The sequence below is a fragment of the Hirundo rustica genome, chromosome 8, assembly GCF_015227805.2.
Source record: "Hirundo rustica isolate bHirRus1 chromosome 8, bHirRus1.pri.v3, whole genome shotgun sequence".
Taxonomy (NCBI): Eukaryota; Metazoa; Chordata; class Aves; order Passeriformes; family Hirundinidae; genus Hirundo; species Hirundo rustica.
The window spans coordinates 19,089,839-19,104,190 of NC_053457.1; positions in this window are offsets into that span (position 1 = coordinate 19,089,839).

A 14,352-nucleotide genomic window follows, 5' to 3' on the forward strand; every position below is an offset into this window, starting at 1 on the left:
ACAGAGGTCAACACCTCCCCTGGTATCACAACACCAACCTAATGCTTTCCTGCCTCCCCCAGGGGTTAGCAGCACTCCTGACAGCCAGGTAGACAGACAGACAGACACAGACAGACAGCAGGTTTCTCTGTGGGTATTCAAAACTGCATTATCACACAGCAAATATAGGACAGACTGTATGGAGACAGCCCAAATGAATAGGAAGAACTGTAAATACATGGTAGGAATTGCATATGGGATGAACAAAGGAACCTCAGATGAAGCAGGAAAGGACCATGTAAGAAACCAAGCTGAGAAGAAGACATGGTAATATGGAGACTGTATGGGAAGAAAACCATAGGTAAATAGGTAAATAATTTCTATTTTTAAAAAGTAACTGTAAATGAAAAGAAGATAAGGGATGCTGCCAAAGCACAGAACAACAGGTCTTATGGCTGCCTGTATATTTGTTTGACACGTTTCTGCCTCAGCCTGACCAATGTCAGTATAAGGTGTTTCCCATGCCACTGCTGTCGGTAACACACCCAAACACAGCTAATATTGGGTATGTAGCTACAGTCAAAGAAAGAGCTTCCTTGTTGACTATTGACAGCAATCAAGCCTAGGGCTATTAGAAGAATCCCTTGGAAATTAATAGATGGAATTTTCCTTACATTTAGATGGCTGACATAACTCGTTCATTTTTACAGAATTATTTTGACTTCTACCAGTGTAAGTTACTGGAATTGCAACAGGATGATGTCTCCTTATCACAGGACCCACAGCTGGCCTGGAAGGCTGTCACATTGTGCAATGGCTGCAGAAACTTTCAGTTCCATTCCATGTGTGGAAAGAATCAAAATAGAGAACTGACGATGAATCGAGCTTTGAGATGTGTAGGAAAAAGTCCAAACCAAAGGCTGTGATGTGTTGCATTATGATACATCACAGTAAAAGGAGTTCCTATTACCTAATATGCAAGAAGAAAGGGAAAGGAACTATAATATGCACAATCTCGATACTTAATGAGATGTTGCTCCAAAGTAAGTCCAGGACCTAAATTTAAATAGAAATAGAAAGTTGTCTTTTGCTTTTATTAACTGGATAAATGTCAATATTCAGTTTTGCCATTTTCAAGTTAAAAAAAGTGAAACAACATAAATATTTTACTTATTTTCAGAAAGCTAGATTGTTTCAACAGCTGCAACCATACCACTTCAAGTGCAAGATAAAACTTTTGCAGGACAAACAATGTGACAGTGGTTTCACATAGGCTCCATCTGCAAAAATTAGGGTTTCTTCCTTCACTGTTAAATGAAGGTGTCAAAAAAATAGTAGCCAAACTGCATAAATGGCCATATACACTTCTTCCCCTCTATCACCTACCTATTCTTAAACCTCTTAATGCTGTCTCTTTTCTTGAGTTGCACTTTAATTCTTGTATTGGCCTCTAGCATCTCCAGTGTTGAGGACAGAAATGCACTAGCATATCTCAACTTTTTTGGTCAGCCTATTTCCACTAGAAAAGTGGATCAGCTGCAATTGCAAAAAAAAAAAAAAAAAAAAAACCAAAAAAAAAACCAAACAGTTTTGTTGCCCAGACATAAGCTGTGTGTGCAATGCACAGACTGCCGGTGTGGTGCTCCTTGAAAGCAGCGGAGCTACTCTTCAGGCATGGCACACACCCCTCAGTGAAGTGTCTGCATGCCTGGGGAGGACACCAGCAAGGAGCAGGTTGCCACTGCCAGAGTATTTTGTGCAAGCTACTGCCAGCCACCCTCTTCCTCAGGTGTAACCTGGGAGCACACACAGGGACTGAGCCAAAGAATTGTTCTTGCAAGAGAAATAGCTTGTACCTGGGCACCTTGATCCTTCCTATCTGATATTTGCCCATCCTTTTCTAGCCTGGAAAACACCATGTGCTCTCCAGGAGGCTAGGCAGAGACAGTTCCTAGCTTTGTTCCCATAACCTGCTAAAATATTCCTGGAGCAAGCAGGAATAAAAGCATTGGATGCTTTGCCTGGTCTTGAGGGCATCTGCTTCTCACCTGGCAGAGGTGCATTCCTGCACCAGGATCCTGTTCTGCACAGAAACTCTCCACATGCAAGACTGACTCTGGAAATAGAGGAATTTAATCAGTCTTCCCTTGAGTTTCTTAATTTTCTCTCCTCTGTCACAGATACATTCTAGACAGTGACAGAGAACCTGTGGGCTTAGTAGAAGTGTGTTTTCTTCCAAACCCGCAGCTCCTCTGTCCTTGTTAGCTGAAGGGATCAGAAATCCTCTCTTTCAAGGACACATTTCTTCCAGCACTTGACTCCTATCATGGCATCCACCCTTTCCAAGGGAAATAGTCCACATTTCAAGAACCTTTGTGAAGAATTTCTAGATATTTGCTTTTCCACTGTGGCAAACCTAGGGTGTCTTTGTTCTCCTCAGGGAAAGACAGCGACCCTCTGCGCCTAGCAAATTCTCCATGGCATATACCACAATGCATCTCCCCAAAAACACTTTACAAAAAGAGCTTATTCCCAGTAGTATTGACCAGAATGAGTTTGCTGTTTCCACAGTGTCAGAATGGTTTTGTTTCCTGCCTTCTTAATGCAGACCTCTTAAGACTGCTTTACTAAGTAGGAACAAGGCTAACATCAGTGAGAAGAAATAAAGACATATTCAGGATATGTCTGAAGCAGCTGAAATTTATGGCATCAGCTGAAACATGGACAGAGAAAGCATGTTGGGATCAGAGATGGGGAGAAAATGAATTAAGCTGCCTGATTGTGTCAATTTTCTGTGTCAGTACCTAGCAGACATGCTGTGGAAATGGGTGCGCCATGCAGGAAGGAGGATCAGCAGTACCCCTTGACAGAAACAAGTCCAGAGTATGTAGACATCTCTGCCCTTCTGATCAACAGCTCGAGGGTGCTCTGTGTTCTCATTCTGCCAGCAAGATTCAGAGTGTTCACCCATTAAGCAATAGCACCAGACACAATTATTCTGCTTTTGTTATTATTTCATGATGGGGGAAGACATGGATCTCAGCCCAAGCTCCTCCATTGCTCATCTGACCCAGCTCATCTTCCTCTTCCATAAAAGATGCAAGAACAATCTTTTGCCTCTGTCCCTTAAAAAAACCAACATCTGGTCAGTCTAACCAGAGCTAGCTAAGTCCCTCCATCTTCCCCTCCACCACTTCTCACTTCCCCTCCTGGAACAGGATTTTGTAATTGTCTCTGTTCCAGGGTGCTAATGGTAAAGGCTCATCCGCCCACAGATATTCCACTTGATATGACCAAAAAGGAACAAGAAGACCATGTCTCACATGGAATCAGCATACAAAAATCTTGTGATCTGCCTCTTCCTCTGAACTTGGTACAGCATAGTGCCTGCAGTTTCCAGAGTGTTTACATGGAAGTGGTTTGGTTTTGTCTGGCTGCTTACTTGTCATTTGCTTCCTCTGCTTGTCTGTTTTCTCCACTCTAAATCCTCATCCTAAGCAAAAGTTTTATTGTAGTGGTGGGAAAATCCTCTTCTGGCCACTATAAAAGCCATGCACGTGCTGCAACCGCTTCCTCCCTAGTCTGGGCTCTCTTAAAGTCAGGTGCAAATATGAACATTAGCACTGGGTGTAAGTGTCATCTCGATGTTACAGGGAGCTATTTTTTGTTAGATATTTTTATGGTTTTGTTTGTTTGTTTTGTGCGGGTTTTTTATTTGTTTTGTTGTTGTTGTTGTTTAGTTGGGGTTTTTTAACTGACTTTGCATGAGGACATTCAAAATCAGGGAACATTAGCTTTACTTCCTCCCACCACGTGCCAAACAAGTTTTGTCATTTCATTTCCCTGCAGGGTGTTCCAGCTCCCTGCCCCAGGACCCCGTGCACCTGGAGATGCCACCCTGGCATGGCACAAAGGCACTGGCACACCCAGATAGCTCTGGTTCAGTGACTCAGGAAGCAGCTGCCGACAGAACTGATGCCATTCCCAAATCCCTCTGGCTTTCCTTGCCTTCCCACCAGAAATTGGGGTACCAACACCTCCCCAAAGGCATTGGCAGAAGCTCTGTGCCTCGAAGCACTTTCTCACCTCACAGACCCAGAGGGACCGTGGCTGCCAATGGGGTAGGGCACCTACGCCTGTACACACAGAAGAACAAAACTATGTAGAAAAAAACCCCGTCAGATTTGGAAACTACAGAAGCAATTACTTATATGCAAACTTCAATCTCATGTGCGGTTTGAGGTCTCAGTGAAATCACTAAGATTTTTCCAGCAATCAAGGGCAGTAGTAAGTCCAAAACCAATTCAAAGTTTTCAAGATTCGAAAGAATCTAAGTTCTCAGCTGGGTAAGTGGGAGAAGGGCTAAATTCAATACATCCACATTGATGCATAAGAAAACTTGCTGCTCACATTGCTTAAACCTGTGTGGTGGCACTTATCTAAATGATCAGAATCTAAATATAAATTTTCCCTCCAGCTGCTGCTGAGAACTTTCTAGTTCTTAACAGCAACTCTCAACAGATCAAACCCAGTGATCCCTATAAAAGTTGCAACACGCAGTCACCGGAGCTTGGATTTTCACAATGTAAAGATATTTTTCTACCTCAGAGGCTCAAGAAGAACTTCTGGTAGCATATTACAGCCAAAATATTTTGTTGATTAATGTGGCAATTCATCTTCTGTGCTATGTTTTGGGTTTTTTCCTCATAAGAGAAAACTCTCAAGAGAATTTAAAAGAGGATTAAAAGTCCCTGAGGGGGGAAAAATAAACTGCACAAACAAAAAGCCAAAACACAATGCTTGTTACAAAGTTAGTCCCATCAAAAACTCTGTGTCTGGTTATTGCTAATAGGAAAACTATTAGAACATTTGGTCAAAAGTCAGGGGGTCAGTCAGCAGAGATTACTCAGGAACTTTGCCACAGCAAATTAATAGATACAAATGGAAACATGACTGGAAATTACAGACTTTATCTCAAATAAAATCACCTGACCAGGAAGTCTCATTAGAAACGGAAGCGTTCTGCACTCTGCACCAGCCAGCCAGACTATCCTGGTCTTGTGTACACTGAACTCAGTGGGAACAGTTCCAGCAGGTTCCCTGGAAGTAGATCAAGCCTACCTTGACTAATTATAATTAAAAATAAAACCTTTTTAATGACAAATCATCAACTAGGATGCATAAAATTTTACTAATTTTCAAAACACATTCAAAAGCCTGTAGAAAAGAAATTTTTATCTCCCCTCATCAAAATGAAGAAAAATTCCAGTTTGGCATCAGTGAGGATTCCCTTGGCTCTGACTGCTTAGGACACAGCCACAAGGTATGTCCAGGAAGTATTGCTCAGGAGACAATACCATGAAATGCCCGGGTTTACTTCTGAACCATAAATCAGTCACCACTTACATAAACACCCAATTTTACTGAGTTCCAGGCAAATCTCCTCCAGCTTCCAGAAGAAATGACCGGGGTTTACACAGCCCACAGCTCATTGAGCCTTAATTTTTGTGCTGCACTCCTGAGAGGCACAGCCCAGAACTTCACCTTTAGACCTTCCTGAAGCTGTTGTGCAGCCAACATCAGCTGAGAGACTGGAAATGCCTCTGCAGGTAATAGGGTGCCCATGCTTGGCAAGGTCCCTAAACTTGCATACTTTCCTTTTCAAAATTCTGCCTCAGCAAGCTGCTCTGGACATAACATTCAAATTATAAAAAGAGCCACAAGTATTTTTCTTCAAAGATCCCCTTAACCCAACCACTCCAGCTATCTAACTTAGCTGGCAACAACATCAATAATGTTACATAAGAATGATGAAACTGCCTATTTGCCAACAGAAAATTCATTAGACATTAGCTATTGTTCTGACAACAAAAGGTAGAATTTCTCAATTTCTATTCAGCTGCTACAAAGAAAACCTGCCTGTAGTCTTGGCAGGTGCTGTTCCTGGTCTGTGGAGCCCTCCATGGATCTGTTGTGCATGTAAATGGACATTTACAAGACAAGGAACTATAGACTGTATGGCAGACAAGCAAACAGATACTACTATGTACCCCAAAAGATTTGTGGAATAAGAAACAATTTTTACACATCACATTTTTAATTATTGCCATCAGAAAATTTCTAATAAGTGTTTAATTTTTACTAACCTCCTGCAAGTTAAGCAACACAAAGGATAGGAACCAGTTACTAAGATAAGCCAATAGAGTCCTATGGATTCAGCGTTGTCCCAAGGGCTAGGCTAGAGTTATATAAAAGGATGTAGTTTGGCTTTTTCCACTTTACCCAAATTAAATCCAGCCAGATACTAGCAACATACTCTTTAATCTCAAAGGAAAACACCAAGAATTAAGGAAGAACAGACATTCAGAAAGACTGCTCCTGAATGAACTGATCTTGTGGCTGCATTCTGAAGGCAGGGGCTTCTGGGGCTGAAGAAATTCCATGAAGTGACCTTTAGACTCTTTATTTCTGGAGAGATATAGAGGGAAGAGTCAGCAGACTCTTCCAAAACCAGCTTTCCTTTTCTTTATAGCAACAAAGGTTTAAGGGCTCCTGCTCTCCTACAGATGAGGGCTCTGCAGTACTTGGAGACCTCCTGAGGAGCAGAATGACAGAATACCTGGTGCTCTTTGTATGGTTGGGGCACCTGCTCCTGCAGACCACAGCAGAGACCTGCTCAAGGGGTTTATGGCATGGACAACTGAGTTCTTGCCATAGGCAGGCAGCTCACAAAGACCACTGTCTGCCTTGGGTGAGGAAAGCTGTGCTTTGCAGGTTGGGCATGGACTAGAGAGCCCCCCAGCACCATTCCCTCAGCTCCACTCTGCCTCCCTTTCCTGCCATCGCAGGGCAGTAAGACAGCCACGTTCAACCCAAGCTTCCCCGTGATCACTCTAATCATGTGTGGAAGTCAGGCTTTCATGCTGCTGCCTCCTTTTCCCAATGGCTTTACAAGCTCTACCCAATCTCAAGCAAATCTGACAACAGGACACCAGCCACTGAAAAGGTGTTCCCCAGCTTGAGAAAAACAGATAAAAGGAGGATACAGATTTTATAGTGAAGAAAGGAGTAGAGTGGGGATGCCACCTAGTCAGACTCTGAGGAATCCAGGCACGAGCCTTGCCTCCACAAGCATGGCATTAGGTCTGTGCTTGTGAAACACAGTCAGTCATGCCTGCAGGAACAGCCAGTCCCTCGGATATTAACCTGGGGAAGGCGGGTATGTCATCAGTACAGAAAGTCCAAACCAGTTCTTAACTGCTCTGTGTTTTCACACCTGGAGAAACTTGCTGTCCTTGAGAACGTTATGCCACCATCAGGTTTGCTTGAAGGCAGCCAGAAGCTGGGTAGGACATTTTTGGGAAAAAGAAAAGGAGCAGATAGCTGACAGCTGTATTAGTCACTAACTTAAATCTGTTTAGACAAAGCTTACCAAAATATAACAAAAGCAATTGGCAAAAACTAAAGCTGCTTCTATAAGTGTTTACTTATGAAGCAGCTTCTGTAAACACAGGACTTTCTCAAACCTGAAAGTAATGGAGATAGTTTAATTTTCAAGGCAGTAAAAGTGTGTTATGCAAGCAAAGATTGTTCAAGAGTTCTCTATTTTAAACATGACAGCATTAGAGAAGGAGTCAGGGAAAAACTAATACAAGATTAGAGAAATCTTGGATTACACTCTATAGAAAATTTCTGTTTGTTAGAATTCTGTCTTCCTCTACATTTTCTGCTCTACCATTCAATAACTTATCAAACATAAAATCATTTCTTTTGTGCCTGTAAGGCATTCTATGTGAAGAAGAAATAAGAAAATAATGATGTAGTAGAAACAGAAAAGCCGTGTGGTTATCTACCACCACATCACAGCCATTCTGGCATCTGTAGAAAAAATCCTACTTTGATTATGGTTTGTTACACAAAAATTATGTAGCAATAGTGCCTGCTACCTATTTAATTCTGGCACACTGCTGTTCCCCACCATGCCAGACCATGGATTCAAGGAAGAGATCTGACTTTATAAAATAAACCAAAGATGACCATTTCTCTTTTTCCCCCCGGCATTATTTTCTCAGGGCAGAACATTTCCTGAGACAGCTCACAGGAAAGCTGGGCAAACTGCAGCAGTGCTCCTGGAAGAGCAGCAACGTGCCACAGGTGCCTGAGGTCTGGAGCAAGAACATCTTTGCTGATACAACATTTAGGACTTCCTGCTGTAAATCTTCCGTCTCTGGCTTTGGCTGGGCCGTATGCAAAATCCAGCTGTGGTTTTCTGTTGCCGGACTGGGCATGCCACAGGAAGATCAAACAAGCTGCTGATCCTTTCTAAAAACATCCCAACAACTCCAAAAAGTTCTTTTTGTTTGTAGGGGTGCCCACAAACAGGATTTATGGTAATGCGTGCTGCCGGTGTGACATGAGGCCACCCTTTATGTATTTCCATCAACCCATTTTGTCTCCTGCTCGTCTCCATATCTCATCCTTCTGCTGGATCTCATCCCACACCACGATCTCTGCGTGGGAGCCCGGGGGAGCTGACAGCCTGTGAGCGCTGTCAGGACACCTGGTGATGGCTGGGGGCCATGTAATGTCACACAGGTGGCTTTGTGTGTGCTCCAAAGGGGGCTGGCAGAGAGCAGAGCCCAGCGTGGGGCTGGCTTGAAGGACAGGCAGGGACAGCAGCACGGGGGGGAAGGTGCCTTGCCCACACTCCTGGGAGTTTATCCGTATCCTGAGCAGGACTGTACATCCTGAGGAGCAGGGCACAAGAACTTTGCAGGTGGTGCTTCCCTGCACTCAGGAATAGTTTGTCTACCTAAGAGAAGCGGAAAGGATTTATGGGCGAGAACAGAGAAGGAGGAAGAAACCCCTCATAAAAACAGAACTCTTGGGAGTCAGAATAACCTCAGCTCCCCAGTAATTCTAGGAGATAACTGAAGGGCATTGTAAGCTTCTACCTGGCTAGTAAAGAGCTTGTCCTTCCCACCTAATTAAGCTTCTCATTACTTTCTAGCTTTATAGCTGGAAACAACTCACACAAAATGCTGCTGCTCCCATCTCCTACCCTGCTCTGGCCTGAGACACTGCCTTTTGTGCCTTCTGCACCTCTGGAGCAGTGCCACATCCTCTGTGATGATTCCCAGCCTGACTTCACCACACTCTCTGGTCACAGATGTCATTTCTGCCCTAGCTCTGGAAGAGGTTCCAGAGGCACACCCCTCACTGTGCCTTCTCAGCAGCCTTCTCCCTGCTGCACATATTCCTCCAGCTGCCTGCTTCTGGAGCTTGCACTGCCAGCAGGACCACGAGGACCATTTTTGCTAGGAGAACAGACACAAGACAGGCACAGCCCCAGCAATGGCTGCTGAGAGCAGTTTGTAGCAAGGGTGCAGTGCATACCAGGACAGCTGGTTTCCTCACGAGCCCCCTGGGAACACTTTCCCTGCTCACATCACCTGGACCCATCGGCCCTTGTCTTGCCAAGTCCTGTGTTGAATGGGTGCTGTACTAAGCAAGTCTGCAAAAGATACTTTTGGAGCCTCCTTTCTCCACTACATCTGACTCTCCTACCCCTTGGATCCCACCGTATCAGTCCAACCTGCACACACAGGAGGCCCAGCGCAGGGATTCCAGTGCCTGTATGGCCACAAGGAAATCATGCACGTTCCACTAAAGCAGCATTTCTCCCAGACACACTCTATACAGGACTCTATACTCCCAGACATACTCTATACAGCCCAGCACTGCTCTGGGCTGTTCAGCAAGTGCCTACCACCTCACAGATTGCCAAGCAGAGAACTGCAACACTTTGAACAAATTAGTAGAATGAAGAGCAAATGGGGGAAAATGACAGGTTTTATTTTCTCATTTCAGGGGTATTGACATCCTCAGATAAAGCTGGATGAGCACTAGTGTCTTATCTATAGCCACAGATCCCAGACACAGAGAATTGACTGGAAGCCACTTTCTTGGACCATGATGTGACTGCCACGGCTCAGAACCACACAAGTGCCCCAGGGTCTTGCACAAAAGGCTCACATGGAAGCAGTACAGGCAAGACCATGCTGAAGGCTGATGCAGTGCAGTGATAAGCCCACTCCTGGAGCAGTCACCTCTTCACCTCTCCAAGACCTGTATTTATCTCTGCTCCAAGCACCCAGCCCCTCCAGCACACACTGCAGCATAACAGGACCCGTGATCTGGGGGGGTCAAGACCAGGCTGCAAAATATACCTTGTGTCTGACCATGGACTCTGTCAGTGATTTTATCCAGTGCTGTCTCTCTGCAATCTCTATCTTGCATACTGCCTAGCGCTGGAGGAAGCCCAATAACATCTTTCTCTGCACAGAGGCTGCAGAAATTTAGCCAAGCCAAAATCCATGCTGCAAGGGTTGCTGCGTCATTCCTTGCTAATTCTTGGTAGGAGGCTAAAGAAGAACATTGCTTTCACAATTACAAGATCCAAGTAATGACTAGCTCTGACATTGCTTAGAAAAGCTACTTCCCCAGACAGTAAATGATCCAAGAAATAGAAGGCTGAACCACTAAACTCCAAAATCCCCACAAGGGAACAGACTATACATCAGAAAATCTGTGATACACCACATTGCTAGCTCATGCCAGCACAAAATCATCATTTTCTTAGGATCTTACTTACCAGAGTCAGATCCAACGAGAACCTTAGCTTAAACTGTCTCAAAACTTTCACCAGAAAGATCTGCCATGCCCACATTTTAAGTACTCCCAAGAACACATCTCACTGACTTCTGGGCTTCCACATGGTGTGCAGATCCTATCACATACTCTTCCATCTACCCTTCCTCAGTCTGGCAAGACCATCAGCTATTCAGTGAGTGTTCTGTTTATCCCTCCAGGAACAGAGCTGCAGATCAGATCAGAGTATTTTATGCTGGTTAAACCTGCATTAACAGGCTGGAGTTGCAAAAGAGAATGTCTGGGTTTGCCAGGAATACTATCACAGGCATCAGAACAGTCACTGACATCCTACTGTGATCCTTCCGCCCTTCAAGGCCACGGAGCCTCAAACAGAGAATGTTCCTGCTTGATGGCCTCACAGTCTAGTAGAAGGGCTTGTTCCTCTATCCCAGCCTGTTTTAGTGAGGTATTTGTATTCTCAGTTCTCTGATACAACACATCAAAGCAGCCAGATGACCAAACCCAGGGTATTTAGGCAATTAGTGGGTCAGTACCTCTCCTTAGGTTGTCACCAGAGCATTGCCACAGAATTTTTACCCATCCTCTGCCAGAGGCCCATTTTGCCATGCAGAGTTTGGTGACTTGTGGTAGTTGCCCAAAAACTAATCTTTTATATTTTTACATCATTTTGGGGCAATGAGAGGATCTAGGTAGGGGGAAGAGTTAGTGAAAATATATTCCACCTTGGAATTCAAGTGCCAGTTTAAGAGAGGTGAACAACAAATTACTATTTAGCTGCTAAACATTTAAGTGATTTCAATGAGGGTATAAGTGCTTAAACTCCTCTGTATGACTCAGTGAACCCTTTTAAGACAGACCAAAGTTATTATTTTATCAAAAGCAGGAGAAAATAAGGGGACAAAACCACGTGACAAGGGAGAACAAGAAGGAAAGGCAATGAGAGAAGAGAGTATAAAATTTATAACTGACGAGTCAAAGAAAGCCAATCAAAGCCAAGAAAGATAACTTAGAATGTGACACATGGATCGAAAACAAACTTGTGATTTTTAAGTCAAGAACTTAAAAGTTGATATTTTATCAATCTGTCCCATCTGTGGGCAGCAGGAAAGGCTTTCCAGTCCTTGCTGTTCGGGCATAGACACCAGCACTGAGCTGCACCCCGAGGAGCTTCCAGGTCATCCCAGCCCTTATCCACGAGGCTTGCAAGAGTTCCCCACTGAAGGGCTGGGGATTGCACTGGAGAAAGGGGGTAGCTGAGACAAGGCCATGTCCCAGATCATCAGTGCACTGAACAAAGGGGTGGGGAGAGCCTCCCTGTTGGATAAAACCTTAAATTCTGCATCACTTTTAACCAATAATGAAGACTAAAGATAAAATGCAGATAAAAATACCACTTGTTCATTTTAGCCAAGAGAGACAGAAATTTGTAGCTTTTACAGAAATTACTGAGGGAAGCAGAAAATTCTTCTCCTGATATCCAGATCATTTTTTTTTTTCAAATGCGTTTGAAGTGTGTTGGCCTTGACTGAGACCAGATAAAACCAACCATTTCAGGATGATGGTTAGTTTGGGATTACTGCCCCCCACAAGCTTTAAAGCAAGCTGTACCACACTTCCAATGCTGTGTTTTTTGACATAAGCTCCACACCATACTTTTCACAGACTGGTAGAAAACACACAGGCTGTCTCAGAATCCACTGAGGTACCTTTCAGACACAGAGAAGGTTAAAGAAGTGAGGATAAAAAAAAGTTTTCTTCCCACCAACTGCAGCTTTACATTTTTCATGCCACTCCTGCATCTTTTCACTCCCCTCCATCTGGTCTGGCCCTTGACTCCTCACAACCAAGTCAAGTGTGGGGAATCACCTCACAGTCCTTTGCCCTTATGAGTCAGAAAGGACTGAGCATGTTCTGCTATGAAAGACCTTCAGAAAAATTTGATCTTCTATTTTAAGAAGCTAGTGCTGATCTACTTGTCAGTAAGCCATATCTGGGACATTTTTCCTTGGAAAAGCAATGTGTTTGTTGCAGATTCAAAGGTCACCACGCTCTGTTGATATTTGAGGCTGACACACAAGGGCAAGAGACCACCTGAAAGACTGTATCATCAGAATAGTTTTAGCATTGCAAACAAAATAAATCTCAATCCCTAATGTAAACTTAGCCCTTTTTATTTGCCTGTTATGGGACTTAATCCACTGTCTATAACTATTCTTGGTTTTATCCTCCTAATCTTACAGAATGATTGACATTGAAGTATTTAAAGCAGATTTTGTGCAGCGACTTTCATGGGGAACTTGCTCAGAATCTTTATTTTTTATGGTTTCCACTAAAGATGCCCTTTGCAGTGTTGCACACTTGGTATCCTATGCAAGCCTGCACGCAAAGATACAGGATTTTGGATGTCATTTCCAACCTGTTATTAGCTACAGAGAACAAGAATCTTCTTGCTCTCTTTAGTTAATGGTATGTCATCAAAGTTTGCAGAGATCTGTGTGCATTCCATGGATATATTCTTGCTGAAATACAATTGGGTTTAGTGTGTGGTCTGCAGAGACAAACTGTTGAAATTTGGTCTCAATGAAAATAAAAAAGCTTCATGTTAGATAGCAACTATGATAGTAGATGGTCAGTAGCACACAGCCCATTTTGGCATCAAAGTGTAAAAACCCTAATAATTTTCTTAAAAGAAATCTGAAGGCATTTCCAGCTTTCAGCACAGACTGTTCAGAGTATTTGAATACAAGGAAGGTCAAACACAGTTGACACTGCTGAGAACTGGAAGTTTTTTGAGGAAAACCAAGAAAGGTCATGTAAAATAAAGCAGCTGAAAAATTCCCATTTCTTTACTACATTGGTAATAACTGAGGTTTCAGAAACAGTCACAAAAGAGCACAGGGAATTTCCCAAGATTTCAGGATTTGTTGCCTATTCATATTTTAAAGCAAACACACATTTTGTAACAGAAAGAAGAAAACTATGACATATATCATTAGCTAGCAGTTAATTTCTAGCTGAATATGAGATTATAAATGCAGAGACATAGCGCAAGAAACTTACAAAATCCAGCCAGTAGAGAAAGTAACTTAAATTCACCAGAGACCATTGCTTCAGTCTTTCCAAGCTTTATCAAATGCACTCATGAACACATCTGGGCCATCTTCCAACCCACTTGAGCTGTCCTTATCTGAAATACTAACTTTCCTAGTTTACTAACAATTCTATTTATACTTTATACATGCTTTCCTTTTATACTGAGGCACAGAATGAGCAGTTCACCAGGAGCTGGAGGAGTGTGAAAGTGCCTGGAGGAGGAGAGGTACACACGTGAGCACAGTGGGGATGGGGGTTCCAGCACAGGTTCACAGCGCAAGTTAACAGGGAGCTGCTGACGGGGCAGAAAGATGCCCCACACAGCATTTGACTGCTCTGTGCCACTGGCCTCCACCAGCTACGTGCTTCTGGGTTTTCCCAAGGACTGTACAGAATTGAGCAACAGGAGAACTCTGTTAACATATTATCTGCTGCCTGTTTTAGGCCAGAATCACCAACACATGTGGATCTTAATGGATTCTCTGAACTGCTCTTTCTAATGATGATGATGACTGAAAACTCACCAGAGAATCGTCTTCTAGATTTCCATGATCCCTAATGCTCGTGTGACTCCCTAACTCATCACATTTCTTTCACAACTAACCA